This window comes from Leptonotus elevatus, chromosome 22 (genome assembly GCF_054856555.1).
Source record: "Leptonotus elevatus isolate MCC_2025b chromosome 22, RoL_Lele_1.0, whole genome shotgun sequence".
Lineage (NCBI taxonomy): Eukaryota > Metazoa > Chordata > Actinopteri > Syngnathiformes > Syngnathidae > Leptonotus > Leptonotus elevatus.
This window is the reverse complement of record NC_141260.1, coordinates 114469-129212: the sequence shown is the minus strand read 5'-3', so window position 1 is coordinate 129212 and position 14744 is coordinate 114469. Positions and strand designations below refer to the sequence as shown.

The 14744-nt window shown below is 39.3% G+C and overlaps 1 long non-coding RNA gene across 1 annotated transcript; it reads left to right on the top strand.

Moving 5' to 3' along the window:
• The first annotated feature begins 4035 nt into the window (after positions 1–4035).
• Positions 4036–6232, top strand: LOC147155383 (uncharacterized). Its single transcript, XR_015092293.1, has 2 exons — positions 4036–5442; positions 5523–6232. It is a non-coding gene; the product is annotated as an uncharacterized LOC147155383 (long non-coding RNA).
• The last annotated feature ends 8512 nt before the right edge of the window (positions 6233–14744 follow it).

Sequence of the window (14744 nt, the reverse complement as noted above, 5' to 3'; positions counted from 1 at the left end):
AGGGAGCCGGAACCAGGGGACTCTCCTTGACTGGCTTGACTTGGCTCACGTGGAACATGGATGAACACGAAGGGACTGAGGCAGGCGGAGACGGACAGCGGCCGGGTTGATCACCTTGGAGATTGGGTACGGACCCACAAACCGTGGTGCCAACTTTTGGCATGGCACCTTCAAGTGGAGGTTCTTGGAGGACAGCCACACTTTATGCCTCGGCTGGTATGCTGGAGCAGGTCTCCTCTTTTGATCAGCTGCTCGCTTGACTCTGTCCCTCTGGCGCTCCAGTACCTGCCGAGCGGCTGCCCAGATGCGATGGCAGCGGCGGACCAAGGCATGGGCAGAAGGAACAGAGGCCTCAGACTCCAGGTTAGCAAAGAAGGGGTGATCGTAGCCAAAAACACATTTGAATGGGGTGAGTCCTGTGGCAGAAGTAGGCAGCGAGTTATGGGCAAGCTCAACCCAGACCAGGTGTTTGCTCCACGTTGAAGGATTCTGGGAGACTAGGCACCGGAGACCGGTTTCTAACTGTTGGTTGAGGCACTCAGACTGGCCGTTAGCCTCAGGGTGCTAACCTGAGGTTAGGCTGGCTTTGGCTCCGACTAAGCGGTAAAACTCCCTCCAAAAGCGAGACACAAACTGGGGCCCCCGGTCCGACACAATGTCTCTACGGAACCCATGAACTCGAAAGACGTGGTTAATCATGACCTCAGCCGTTTCCTTGGCTCATAACCTAAGTCGTTTTTTTCCCTCCAAATACTCATGTATAGACAAGGTAATACTGTATATTCCTCAAGTATAATGGAATAAATAATGTTTTTCTCTTTTATTTACTTTTCAGATGCAAGTAAGTCACCAAACCTACACTTTGCACATTGTACACCACAACTGCTATCTACAAGGGAAGCTCAAACCCTCAAGTGCACACTGTCCCCAGCCAAAATACTTCAGTTATTGTCTCTCTCAAAGTCTTAGATGAAGCCGGTTGTAGCTGTTGCATAATTTACTAATAGTTTAAGCCTAGTTACGTTATTACTACAGTAGATGTATTACTCGCAGTTCATGACACGATGTGGCAGATTTAGGACTCAGACGCAGAGATAGTAGTTTGAGGCCAAGGCAGATATTTATTAAACAAAAAAAAAAACCTCCTCGTTTAGAGGGAAAAAACAAAGGCTATTAAATGTTAAACTAAAGGCGCTCCAAAAGGGAGGATGTCTAAACTACAAACAAACCAATATCACTCCTTAACTAAAACTATACAGGACAACAAGGCTGAGGACTGACTGGCTCTGACGAAAACACTTAGGCACAAGACAGGGGAGACGCAGACTATTTAACACATGTGGGTAATGGGAAACAGGTGGACACAATCAGGATTGACACTAACACCACATGAGGAAGGGCAAGTGACCTGAAACGAAAGGAGTCAGAATTTTCCAAATAAAACAGGAAATGACAAGACAACCTCACCGCGGTGTGTGACAGTACCCCTCCCGACAGCCTAGGCTGGTCAGGATGATCCCTATAGAAGTCCTCAATTAGAGAGTCATCCATAATGAAGCGGGAAGGAACCCACTGTCTCTCCTCGGGCCCATACCCCTCCCAGTCCACCAAGAACTGCCTGCCCCGGCCACGATTGCGGACGGCCAGCAGTCGCTTCACTTTGTAGACGGGGCCCCCATCCACAATCACAGGAGGCGGCGGGCGCGAGGGAGCCGGAACCAGGGGACTCTCCTTGACTGGCTTGACTTGGCTCACGTGGAACATGGATGAACACGAAGGGACTGAGGCAGGTGGAGACGGACAGCGGCCGGGTTGATCACCTTGGAGATTGGGTACGGACCCACAAACCGTGGTGCCAACTTTTGGCATGGCACCTTCAAGTGGAGGTTCTTGGAGGACAGCCACACTTTATGCCTCGGCTGGTATGCTGGAGCAGGTCTCCTCTTTTGATCAGCTGCTCGCTTGACTCTGTCCCTCTGGCGCTCCAGTACCTGCCGAGCGGCTGCCCAGATGCGATGGCAGCGGCGGACCAAGGCATGGGCAGAAGGAACAGAGGCCTCAGACTCCAGGTTAGCAAAGAAGGGGTGATCGTAGCCAAAAACACATTTGAATGGAGTGAGTCCTGTGGCAGAAGTAGGCAGCGAGTTATGGGCAAGCTCAACCCAGACCAGGTGCTTGCTCCACGTTGAAGGATTCTGGGAGACTAGGCACCAGAGACCGGTTTCTAACTGTTGGTTGAGGCACTCAGACTGGCCGTTAGCCTCAGGGTGGTAACCTGAGGTTAGGCTGGCTTTGGCTCCGACTAAGCGGTAAAACTCCCTCCAAAAGCGAGACACAAACTGGGGCCCCCGGTCCGACACAATGTCTCTACGGAACCCATGAACTCGAAAGACGTGGTTAATCATGACCTCAGCCGTTTCCTTGGCTCATAACCTAAGTCGTTTTTTTCCCTCCAAATACTCATGTATAGACAAGGTAATACTGTATATTCCTCAAGTATAATGGAATAAATAATGTTTTTCTCTTTTATTTACTTTTCAGATGCAAGTAAGTCACCAAACCTACACTTTGCACATTGTACACCACAACTGCTATCTACAAGGGAAGCTCAAACCCTCAATTGCACACTGTCCCCAGCCAAAATACTTCAGTTATTGTCTCTCTCAAAGTCTTAGATGAAGCCGGTTGGCTACGTTATTACTACAGTAGATGGATTATTAGCAGTTCATCTGGCTGCCACTAACTAATATCTACCTCACAACCGTTGTCATTATCGCATAACCTAAGTCGTTTTTTTCCCTCCAAATACTCATGTATAGACAAGGTAATACTGTATATTCCTCAAGTATAATGGAATAAATAATGTTTTTCTCTTTTATTTACTTTTCAGATGCATGTAAGTCACCAAACCTACACTTTGCACATTGTACACCAAAACTGCTATCTACAAGGGAAGCTCAAACCCTCAATTGCACACTGTCCCCAGCCAAAATACTTCAGTTATTGTCTCTCTCAAAGTCTTAGATGAAGCCGGTTGGCTACGTTATTACTACAGTAGATGGATTATTAGCAGTTCATCTGGCTGCCACTAACTAATATCTACCTCACAACCGTTGTCATTATCGCATAACCTAAGTCGTTAGCACATTGTACACCAGAAAATGATCTATTGTACATGGGAAGCTCAAACATTAAGTACTCAACTGCATCCAGCCAAAGGAGTCAGAATTTTCCAAATAACTGTTTCAGTTGATTCATAATATATTTTTGTTTGTTTTGTTTTATTCATTTTTTCCTTTCGAACACATTATTACAGGTTACATCGATCACATCATATCATTTGTAACAATGACATACGAAAGAAGGGCTGACGGGTAGAAGCCATGGCTTATTAGTAACCCGTCCCCATCGATTCTTGCTCTACGCACGAATAAGTGGTTAAGAAAATGAATGGATGATTTTACTACGACATACTGTATTTGTGTATTTAAATCAAATAAGTAAATGATGTAGAATAAAGGAAACGGTTGTAAACTAGATTATAGTGAATTGCTGTAAAAGTAAATACAGTAACTAATTTATATACAGTAAATACTTGTAAAAAAGGCAATAATGTACTGAGATTTTACAAGAATTAGCTGGCAACTTTTTTGCCACTTATTTCTTGTAAATTCTAGAGTCAATTTGTTACAGTGCAGCCAAACTTTTGTTGTAGTTGATTCATAATATCGTTTCAAGAATTTACGGCTAGCTAGCTACATTACAACTATAATTTTAGCATGTATTATTATCAGGGACTTGCGGTCAGAGGCAGGTAGGGGAGGCTCCTTTACCTTACTCCGTCCTGCGTGTGAAGAGTAAAATAATAATGATTATTATTATTATTATTACATGAAATAGCCTAGCTATGTTATAACTACAATATAAGGATGCACTACTTGCCGTTCATCTGGCTGCCACTTCTCAACCTTCCTCATTATCTCATAACCAAAATCATTTCCACTTTTTTTCCACAAAATCCTAATGTATAACCAATGCTGTACATTCCTCAAGTATAATGGGATAAATAACATGTTTTTCTCTTTTATTTCCTTTTCAGCTAACGACGACATAAGTAAAGTCCCACACCTACACTTTGCACATTGTACACCAGAACAGTGATCTACTTGGAAAGCTCAAACCCTCAAGTGCCATTGCCCCAGAAACATGGAACACACATAGAAAATTATCGGGAACACTGATCCTAACTGAAAAAATTATTTACTGATTTTAACACGGATTGGTTTGTTACAACTTACAAACAGACATGCAGTTATGTTACCAGTGGTTACATTTATAATCGGGGCTTTCATAACCAGGTTAGCAAAAAATAAAAAACGTCTACGATGGGAGAACTTGTTTTAAAGTACTAGTAGCTTGTTTTCAATCAAGATGTTGCTTTAAGTGTAAAAACTATAGAACAGATCAATGAACTTCGTCTTGATAAATCACATGTTTACATCGATCTGATGAAGGTAGCGGAGCATGTACACGGAAGATCGGAATATGCAAGTAGTTGACCAGAAATCTTCATTCTGGAATGTAAAGCCTTTTTATTTTTTTTACAGTGTGGTGTTGATTAAAGCACAATTAAAAGCTTTGAAAACAAATGTTCCAATTAAGGTAAAAATTGAAATAGAGGCTAATATTCTATTTTGGATTCATAGTTTTATTCTTGACTTCAAAAAAGCCCATGCCTCACCAGTCACATCATTGATTAATTAGTCGATCATTTTCCTTGCCATCATCAACTAATATATAAAGCTCTCAATTTCCCACATTCTACCACACAGTAATTTTAACAAATGTTTTGTCTGGCTTTTTCTTGAAAGGAACAAAATCTATTTTGACTACTACCACTCAGATGTGAAATAATAGAATTGTTGTCTTTTGTTGGTAGTTCTCCAAGAGGAACCCACTGGAGGAGGAAGAGGTACTGTGACATCACACGCACATGTGCTCACATGGTCCATGTACTGCCAATCACTGGGAGCAAATCTACTTGTTCATCAAAAACAACTAGCATTGCTGTGCCTTCACCAGTAGATGCCAGCAAAGCACAAATGGTTGCTATCACTCATGCGCTGTGAGAAAATGCTGTGAAAACTCACCAACAGACTCAGAAGCGTCTCGATGTTATTCCACTTAATGGTTGTAGTAGTCTAGATATCACTTTAATTGGGCTGATGACATAAAATTGCCACTCAAAGAGAAAAACAGCAGTTTTCCATCGACATTATGCATAATTTTGTTGTGGACTAAAGCAAGTCACGTTCAACTAAAGAGTAAAGAAATAAGTAATTTAGTTGTTGTGTTTCTTCGTATTGCCCAACAGTGTACGGGCATATAAAAGCTCAGGTTATCCATGCCCTGGGAGTTAACGTGACAGAGATCATCCAACAAGTAAGTGCATGCAATACATGACGCGCCCAGCAAAGAAGTACACATTCTTGCTCTTATTATGAATGTTTGTTCTCTCACAGTTCCTCATTGATTTAACCAGTGGAATATGCCCGGAATGCGAAATTGAGATCAATACAACGGTAACCCAACAGCAGATCCTGGCCTTAGCCTGATGGAGTTCTAACTTCTCCATGTGCAACAGAGGAGATGCCAAGTGTTCCAGTTTATCAAGAGTGGCGTATGCTTGCCATGCACATAGGGAGGACTTAAAGGCATGCTCAACTAAATCTGACAATAAAAGAGTATACCGGCATATTGCTATGAGAAAAACTTCTTCTTTTTTTCAGATCTGGAATGACATGCAGGACAAACATAGTACCAGAATATTATTCATATTTTGAGTGAGTTGATTTTTCTGGACAAATAAGTTTTTGCACTTAATTTTGGTTTGCTGTGAATCCAATTTGTGCCATCCTTGAGCTTGAACTGTCTTTTTTATGTACGAGGGTATGAGGTTATTCTTTGATTATTTAAACCCTTTATGTTGAAGGCTATTTTTTTTTTTTAATACATGGGCCATTGAGAGATGCATTTGTCAGACGAGGCCCATTGAATTATCATGTGGTGCAACCAAAAAGAAATAGCCAATGTGGGACTTTTATTTTGAAATACATTTAAAGACAGGAGTTTGTATCATCCACAAGACAACCAAGAACCCATGGAAGCATCTATCAGGTTTGTCTCACAACTATGTAAAATAAATAAATAAATAACTTTTTAGCAACATGTATGTATTTGGACATCATGTGGTATTACCTGAAAAAAATGTTTATATATATTTTTCCCCAACAAATTTATATTTTTATTATAATTTTACTTGATGTTTTGTTTAGTTTCGATGGTGAATGTAGCCACAACATGGCTAAAGGAGCTTGGGGGGGGGGGGGGGGGTTATTGGCCCAAAGTGCCCCTTTATCTATTTATTTATAGTTTAAAAAAAAATATATATATATATATATATATATATATATATATATATATTATGATTTGCTTTTCCTTTGTTTGTGAAAGTAATTTTGTTGCCTTGCAAGACTAAAATTCAGCAACATAATTTGCATAAAACAAATGATTATGATCTTGGATGACGCGCTCTCATTCGAAGCCAGGTCGCTCACCGCTCCACCTTCTGTCAGGAAGTTGTTCGCCATAAGGTTGGCTCTGAGGGTACGAGGAACATGTATCCCACACTTTCATAAAGACCACGATCCTTCCCATCCACTTTCGCCACTGCAAAAATCTCCGGTGACCGGTGTACTGCTTCTGCTACAACTACTGATGCGTGTAAGAGACACAGAATATGTCGGAATTTGTATCTAGCTCAGAATTTTACTAAACCCCCCTTCCTGAAGACTCCAACTCAGCAAGGCAGACATTGTATTGATGCTATCCGCTAATCATGTAAACAATGAAGTCACACGTTTTGTTATACTTTAACAAGGGCTGGCAAGCGCTAGGGGCACGTAGGTCTGGGTTGCGAGCAGCACGGGTCTAACCGCGCTGTAAATAAATAAATAATGAAGCTTCTGCTCAATGCGAAAAATAAAACAACTCTCAGTAGATGTTTGTAACTTTTTTTCTGTTAAGCTATATAAGTCTTGTAGTATGTATGTACTCAATTATAGCTGAATTGAAATGTACTTTAAAGGGATAGTTCGGGGGTTTGGACACGAATCTGTATGGCAGCCGCCATCCTCACCTAAAGTGGTGTGGATCAGCACTGACAGTGTCCTGTGACTCGAGACATGGTTTGGTGTCGGTACCGGATGGGATCGGTATGCTAGATTGTATCGGGGTCGCCTACAGATGATGTCACGCTACAGGATTGGCTGGAAATTGTCCATTGACATTTGTTCAATAAAGTTATATGATAAAAAATTTTGACGGTAAAACATTGGAAAGAAATGATTAAATATGTTATTGAAATATACAAATGAATGGACGGAAATTGTAAAAACGTGAATAAACCTAAGAATATAAAAGCAAGATACTTGAAGATTAAAGAAATAATAAAATTGATAGAAGCGCCTTCGCGCTTGCCAGTGACGTCACTAATGCAGCGCTAGCTAAATGCGCGATTTACTTCGGTTTGGTTTCTTTTTTACTATCTTGGCCAATTGATTAGGTACACCCAGGATTCTGGTCAATTCATTAGGTACACCCTGGATTCTTGCCACTCCGCCCACCCAGGGCGGCGGCCATCTTGGCCAATTAATTAGGTACACCTTGGATTCTCGCCACTCCGCCCACCCAGGGCGGCGGCCATCTTGGCCAAATAATTAGGTACACTAAGGATTCTCTCCCCTCCGCCCACCCGGGGCAGCGGCCATCTTGGCCAATTGATTAGGTACAGCCAGGACTTTTCAGTCACAATTTTTTTTTATTTGATTCTTTTCCAAATTTGTAGCGTGTGACTATTACTGTGTTTTTTTTTGCTGATTATGGTTTATTATTAAATACTATAACTTGTCCAATTCCTTTGCTAAAGTAAATGTTTTCTTTTATAATATTGATGAGTTCTTCAAGATGCGCAAACAGTGACTGTGCGCATGTTGTCTCCACAGTTTCCTCAGGGCACACATACACATATAAAAGTAATTTGTAAGATGTTAATTTTAAACCCTAGTTTTAAACCCTAACCCTAATAAAAAAGCCTAGTTTGAAACCCTAACACTAATATAAAACCCTAGTTTGAAACCCTAACCCTAATGTAAAACCCTAGTTTGAAACCCTAACCCTAGTTTAAAATCCTATTTTGTAACCCTAACCCTAGTTTAAAACCCTACTTTGAAACCCTAACCCTAGTTTCAAACCCTACTTTGAAACCCTAACCCTAGTTTAAACCCCTACTTTGAAACCCTAACCCTAGTTTTAAACCCTACTTTGAAACCCTAACCCTAGTTTAAAACCCTACTTTGAAACCCTAACCCTAGTTTAAAACCCTACTTTGAAAACTTAACCCCTAGTTTTAAACCCTACTTTGTAACCCTAACCCTAGTTTAAAACCCTACTTTGTAACCCTACCCCAAGTTTAAAACCCTTCTTGAAACCCTAACCCTAGTTTAAAACCCTACTTTGAAACCCTAACCCTAATCCAAACCCCTACTTTGAAACCCTAACCCTAGTTTAAAACCCTAACCTTACTTTGTAACCCTAACCCTAGTTAAAAACCCCTACTTTGAAACCCATACCCTAGTTTAAAACCCTACTTTGAAACCCTAACCCTAAAATAAAACCCTTGTTTGAAACCCTAACCCTAATATAAAACCCTAGTTTGAAACCCTAACCCTAGTTTAAAACCCTACATTAAAACCCTAACCCTAGTTTAAAACCCTATTTTGAAACCCTAACCATAGTTTTAAACCCTACTTTGAAACCCTAACCCTAGTTCAAACCCCTACTTTGAAACCCTAACCCTAGTTTAAAACCCTACTTTGTAACCCTAACCCTTGTTTAAAACCCTACTTTGTAACCCTAACCCTAGTTTAAAACCCTACTTTGTAACCCTAACCCTAGTTTAAAACCCTAATTTGAAACCCTAACCCTAGTTTTAAATCCTACTTTGAAACCCTCACTCTAGTTTAAAACCCTATTTTGAAACCCTAACCCTAGTTTAAAACCCTACTCTGAAACCTTAAACCTAGTTTAAAACCCTACTTTGAAACCCTAACCCTAGTTTTAAACCCTACTTTAAAACCATAACCCTAGTTTAAAACCCTACTCTGAAACCTTAACCCTAGTTTAAAACCCTAACTTGAAACCCTAACCCTAGTTTAAAACCCTACTTTGAAACTCTAACCCTAATTTAAAAACCCTAGTTTTAAACCCTAACCCTAATGTTAAACCCTATCTTAAAACCCTAACCCTAATATAAAACCCTAGTTTGAAACCCTTACACTAATATAAAACCCTACTTTGAAACCCTAACCCTAGTTCAAACCCCTACTTTGAAAACCTAACCCTAGTTTAAAACCCTACTTTGTAACCCTAACCCTAGTTTAAAACCCTACTTTGAAACCCTAACCCTTGTTTAAAACCCTACTTTGAAACCCTAACCCTAGTTTAAAACCCTACTTTGAAACCCTAACCCTAGTTTAAAACCCTACTTTGAAACCCTAACCCTAGTTAAAAACCCTACTTTGAAACCCTAACCCTAGTTTTAAACCCTACTTTGAAACCCTCACCCTAGTTTAAAACCATACTTTGTAACCCTAACCCTAGTTTAAAACCCTTCTTTGAAACCCTAACCCTAGTTTAAAACCCTACTTTGAAACCCTATCCCTAGTATAAAACCCTACTTTGAAACCCTTACCCTAGTTCAAACCCCTACTTTAAAACCCTAACCCTAGTTTTAAACCCTACTTTGAAACACTAACCCTAGTTTTAAACCCTACTTTGAAACCCTAACCCTCGTTTTAAACCCTACTTTGTAACCCTAACCCTAGTTTAAAACCCTAACCCTAGTTTTAAACCCTACTTTAAAACCATAACCCTAGTTTAAAACCCTACTTTGAAACCCTAACACTAGTTTAAACCCCTACTTTGAAACCCTAACCCTAGTTTTAAAGCCTACTTTGTAACCCTAACCTTAGTTTAAGACCCTACTTTGAAACCCTAACCCTAGTTCAAACCCCTACTTTGAAACCCTAACCCTAGTTTAAAACCCTACTTTGAAACCCTAACCCTAGTTTGAAACCCAACTTTGAAACCCTAACCCTAGTTTAAAACCCTACTTTGAAACTCAAACCCTAGTTTAAAACCCTACTTTGAAACTCTGACCCTAATTTAAAAACCCTAGTTTTAAACCCTAACCCTAATGTAAAACCCTAGTTTTAAACCCTAACCCTAATGTAAAACCCTAGTTTGAAACCCTAACACTAATATAAAACCCTAGTTTGAAACCCTAACCCTAATGTAAAACCCTAGTTTTAAACCCTAACCCTAGTTTAAAACCCTATTTTGTAACCCTAACTCTAGTTTAAAACCCTACTTTGAAACCCTAACCCTACTTTCAAACCCTACTTTCAAACCCTAACCCTAGTTTAAAACTCTACTTTGAAACCCTAACCCTAATTTATAAACCCTAGTTTTAAACCCTGACCCTAATGTAAAAACCCTAGTTTTAAACCCTAACCCTAATGTTAAACCCTACTTTGAAACCCTAACCCTAAGTTAAAACCCTACTTTGAAACACTTACCATAGTTTTAAACCCTACTTTGAAACCCTAACCCTAGTTTTAAACCCTACTTTGTAACCCTAAACCTAGTTTAAAACCTTAACTCTAGTTTAAAACCCTAGTTTGTAACCCTAACCCAAGTTTAAAACCCTAACCCTAGTTTTAAACCCTAACCCTAGTTTTAAACCCTACTTTAAAACCATAACCCTAGTTTAAAACCCTACTTTGAAACCCTAACCCCTAGTTTTAAACCCTACTTTGAAACCCTAACCCTAGTTTAAAACCCTACTTCGTAACCCTACCCCAAGTTTAAAACCCTTCTTTGAAACCCTAACCCTAGTTTGAAACCCTACTTTGTAACCGTAACCCTAGTTTAAAACCCTACTTTGAAACCCTAACCCTAGTTTAAAACCCTACTTTGAAACCCTAACCCTAGTTTTAAACCTTACTTTGAAACCCTCGTCCTAGTTTGAAACCCTACTTTGAAACCCTAACCTTAGTTTAAAACCCTACTTTGAAACACTTACCCTAGTTTTAAACCCTACTTTGAAACCCTAACCCTCGTTTTAAACCCTACTTTGTAACCCTAACCCTAGTTTAAAACCCTAACCCTAGTTTTAAACCCTACTTTAAAACCATAACCCAAGTTTAAAAGCCTACTTTGAAACCCTAACCCTAGTTTAAAACCCTTCTTTGAAACCCTAACCCTAGTTTAAAACCCTACTTTGAAACCCTAACCCTAGTTTTAAAGCCTACTTTGTAACCCTAACCTTAGTTTAAGACCCTACTTTGAAACCCTAACCCTAGTTCAAACCCCTATTTTGAAACCCTAACCCTAGTTTAAAACCTTACTTTGAAACCCTAACCCTAGTTTAAAACCCTACTAAGTAACTCTAACCCTAGTTTAAAACCCTAGTTTAAAACCCTAACCCTAGTTTTAAACCCTACTTTAAAACCCTAACCCTAGTTTAAAACCCTACTAAGTAACCCTAACCCTAGTTTAAAACCCTAGCTTAAAACCCTAACCCTAGTTTTAAACCCTACTTTGAAACCGTAACCCTAGTTTAAAAACATACTTTGTAACCCTAACCCTAGTTTAAAACACTTCTTTGAAAACTTAACCCTAGTTTAAAACCCCTACTTTGAAACCCTAACCCTAGTTTAAAACCCTACTTTGAAACCCTAACCCTAATGTAAAAGCCTAGTTTGAAACCCTAACACTAATATAAAAACCTAGTTTGAAACCCTAACCCTAATGTAAAACCCTAGTTTGAAACCCTAACCCTCGTTTAAAACCCTATTTTGTACCCCTTACCCTAATTTTAAACCCAAGCTTGAAACCCTAACCCTAGTTTAAAACCCTTCTTTGAAACCCTAACCCTAGTTTTAAACCCTACTTTGAAACCCTAACCCTCGTTTTTAACCCTACTTTGTAACCCTAACCCTAGTTTAAAACCCTATTCCTAGTTTTAAACCCTACTTTAAAACCATAACCCTAGTTTAAAACCCTACTTTGATACCCTAACCCTAGTTTAAAACCCTAACACTAGTTTAAAACCCTACTTTGAAACCCTAACCCTAGTTTAAAACCCTACTTTGTAACCCTAACCCTTGTTTAAAACCCTACTTTGTAACCCTAACCCTAGTTTAAAACCCTACTTTTTAACCCTAACCCTAGTTTAAACCCCTACTTAGAAACCATGACCCTAGTTTAAAACCTTTCTTTGAAACCCTAACCCTAGTTTTAAACCCTACTTTGAAACCCTTACCCTAGTTTAAATCCCTACTTTGTAACACTTACCCTACTTTAAAACCCTACTTTGAATTCCTAACCCTAGTTTAAAACCCTATGTTAAAACCCTAACCCTAGTTTAAAACCCTACTTTGAAACCATGACCCTAGTTTAAAACCCTACTTTGAAACCCTAACCCTAGTTTAAAACCCTACTTTGTAACCCTACCCCAAGTTTAAAACCCTTCTTTGAAACCCTAACCCTAGTTTAAAACCCTACTTTGAAACCCTAACCCCTAGTTTTAAACCCTACTTTGTAACCCTAACCCTAGTCGTAACCCCTACTTTGAAACCATAACCCTACTTTAAAACCCTACTTTGAAACCCTAACCCTAGTTTAAAACCCTACTTTGAAACCCTAACCCTAGTTTGAAACCCTACTTTGAAACCGTAACCCTTATTTAAAACTCTACTTTGAAACCCTAACCCTAGTTTAAAACCCTACTTTGAAACCCTAACCCTAGTTTTAAACCCTACTTTAAAACCCTAACCCTAGTTTTAAACCCTACTTTGTAACCCTAACCCTAGTTTAAAACCCTACTTTGAAACCCTAACCCTAGATTTAAATCCTACTTTGAAACCCTCACCCTAGTTTAAAACCCTATTTTGAAACCCTAACCCTAGTTTAAAACCCTACTTTAAAACCATAACCCTAGTTTAAAACCCTACTTTGAAACCCCAACCCTTGTTTAAAACCCTACTTTGAAACCCTAACCCTAGTTTAAAACCCTACTTTGAAACTCTAACCCTAATTTAAAAACCCTAGTTTTAAACCCTAACCTTAATGTAAAACCCTAGTTTGAAAACCTAACCCTCATGTAAAACCCTAGTTTGAAACCCTAACCCTAATGTAAAACCCTAGTTTGAAACCCTAACCCTAATGTAAAACCCTAGTTTGAAACCCTAACCCTAAATTGAAACCCTAGTTTTAAACCCTAACCCTAATGTAAAACCCTAGTTTGAAACCCTAACAATAATATAAAACCCTAGTTTGAAACCCTAACCCTAATGTAAAACCCTAGTTTGAAACCCTAACCCTCATGTAAAACCCTAGTTTGAAACCCTAACCCTAATGTAAAACCCTACTTTGAAACCCTAACCCTAATGTAAAAGCCTAGTTTGAAACCCTAACACTAATATAAAAACCTAGTTTGAAACCCTAACCCTAATGTAAAACCCTAGTTTGAAACCCTAACCCTCGTTTAAAACCCTATTTTGTACCCCTTACCCTAATTTTAAACCCAAGCTTGAAACCCTAACCCTAGTTTAAAACCCTTCTTTGAAACCCTAACCCTAGTTTTAAACCCTACTTTGAAACCCTAACCCTCGTTTTTAACCCTACTTTGTAACCCTAACCCTAGTTTAAAACCCTATTCCTAGTTTTAAACCCTACTTTAAAACCATAACCCTAGTTTAAAACCCTACTTTGATACCCTAACCCTAGTTCAAAACCCTAACACTAGTTTAAAACCCTACTTTGAAACCCTAACCCTAGTTTAAAACCCTACTTTGTAACCCTAACCCTTGTTTAAAACCCTACTTTGTAACCCTAACCCTAGTTTAAAACCCTACTTTTTAACCCTAACCCTAGTTTAAACCCCTACTTAGAAACCATGACCCTAGTTTAAAACCTTTCTTTGAAACCCTAACCCTAGTTTTAAACCCTACTTTGAAACCCTTACCCTAGTTTAAATCCCTACTTTGTAACACTTACCCTAGTTTAAAACCCTACTTTGAATTCCTAACCCTAGTTTAAAACCCTATGTTAAAACCCTAACCCTAGTTTAAAACCCTACTTTGAAACCATGACCCTAGTTTAAAACCCTACTTTGAAACCCTAACCCTAGTTTAAAACCCTACTTTGTAACCCTACCCCAAGTTTAAAACCCTTCTTTGAAACCCTTACCCTAGTTTAAAACCCTACTTTGAAACCCTAACCCTAGTTTAAAACCCTACTTTGAAACCCTAACCCCTAGTTTTAAACCCTACTTTGTAACCCTAACCCTAGTCGTAACCCCTACTTTGAAACCATAACCCTACTTTAAAACCCTACTTTGAAACCCTAACCCTAGTTTAAAACCCTACTTTGAAACCCTAACCCTAGTTTGAAACCCTACTTTGAAACCGTAACCCTTATTTAAAACTCTACTTTGAAACCCTAACCCTAGTTTAAAACCCTACTTTGAAACCCTAACCCTAGTTTTAAACCCTACTTTAAAACCCTAACCCTAGTTTTAAACCCTACTTTGTAACCCTAACCCTAGTTTAAAACCCTAC